Source organism: Microcebus murinus, chromosome 2 (genome assembly GCF_040939455.1).
Source record: "Microcebus murinus isolate Inina chromosome 2, M.murinus_Inina_mat1.0, whole genome shotgun sequence".
Lineage (NCBI taxonomy): Eukaryota > Metazoa > Chordata > Mammalia > Primates > Cheirogaleidae > Microcebus > Microcebus murinus.
In genome coordinates this window covers 536,582-538,316 of record NC_134105.1, presented here as the reverse complement: position 1 = coordinate 538,316, position 1,735 = coordinate 536,582, and positions in this window count along the sequence as shown.

The following is a 1,735-nucleotide window of genomic DNA, read 5'->3' as shown; positions in this document are numbered from 1 at the left end:
CCGGGTGCACACGGGAAGGAATCGGTCCTCCTGCGCCTCCCGACGGACACTGGAGTGACAGACTCCCCGGGCTCCTCCCACACACACAACCACGGCGTGGAGCCTGAGCGTGTCAAACCCGACTCCCACATTTGTGCCTTGCGCAGTGGACGTGCAGTTCTGATCAAACAGAATCCAGGCGCATGCACATACTGAGCACCTGCTGACTACGGGGCCCCATCCCGGGCGGCTGGGGGAAAGCCTAGCTCACACAGAGTCCCTGACCCCAGAAGCAACCCGGTCGAGGGGAGAAGAGGCAGGAAAGTTGAACACAACCGTGTCGTAGGAAAGAGCGCGGACACCTCAGCTGTCTGCAGCAAAGAAATTCCAAGGCCCAGGGAGCAAGCTGAACCAAATGCGTTACGGTGATGCCAGGCCACAGTCCTGGGTCCCTCCTTCGTCCTCCTGGGAGAACGTGAATGAGGCCCAGCGTTTGGGAGGCTGCAGACACTGACTAGGACAAAGACATTCCCAGGCACGCTGGGCTTGGAAGGAGGTGGGGAGAGTGGACCCCTCTTTAATGCAAAACCCTCCAGCTCCAGAAGGGGAAGCTGAGGCCGGCAGAGGCCAGGTGCTCCAGGTCATGTGCCCCGAACACACCCTTCCTGTCCCCCTTGAGTTCTTGAACCCTACCCTGGGGACAAGAGTTCCCTGATTCCTCCCCTGCCGGCCTGACCTTGCTGGTGGGAACTTCCTCCTCCGCCCACCCAGATCGCAGCTGGGATTTCTCGGGGGCTCCTCTGCGTCTGCAGGGCCAGGGCTGACTGAGCTGCAGGGGCCCCAGCACTCAGGCAGCGGTGCCCTGCCTCCCCTCTGCATAATCCTTTTGAATAAAAAAGCCCGGATTTGTGCTTTGTTGGCAGCAGTTGCCATCTCTCCTCCTTCTCCTCCAGGGAGATGGTCTGTGGGGAAAATGCCAGGCAAGGAGGCGGCGCCCGCTGTGCAGAGGAATGCAAGAGAACATTCCAGGCACGGGAGTTGGGCCACTGGGTTGAACTGAAACAGGAGGGGCCGGGAGGGAAGCACAGGTGCGAGGGGAGGGTGACGGGAGGCAAGTGAGCAGAAGCCGTGGCCGGGAGGACCCAGGCGGGGTGCGCAGGGCTCGGCCGGCAGCACCCGGGGCGGCAGGTAGAGGCTGGGGTGGCGGTCCCAGTGGGGCGGGGGAGCCCGGCCGGGGGTGGCAGTGGCCGTGGGGAGACAAACTCAGGAATCACTTCGACGACGCAGAGACAGCAGGGGGAAGAAAGAGGAGGAGGAATAAACAATGACTCCGCGTTCTTGAAATGACAAACCGAAAATGGAAAGACTGTCAGAGGAAGAAGTGATGCGACATCTGTCACGGGCGGGACACGCAGAGCCGCGCTACTGTGGCAAAAATAAAAACAAAACTCAGTTGCTCCGCGTATCCGTCAGCCCCTGCTACAGGGACGCTGCTGAGCAAGCCACCCCAAGACTCAGTGGGTCGCGACTGCAGGCAGGGATTTCTCTCTGATGCAGGTCAGTGCCTCTGCCGGGCGGCTGCGGGTCGCCTGGGCCTCCCCGGGGCTTCCTCGCTTGGGAATGGCAGCCACGGGGCCACGTCCCTCACGTGGCCGGCCACAGGACCACCCAAGGGCCACGTCCCTCACGTGGCCGGCCACAGGACCGCCCGTGCGACTTGTTCCGCCCACTCTCTTGGGCAGAACAAGTCACACGG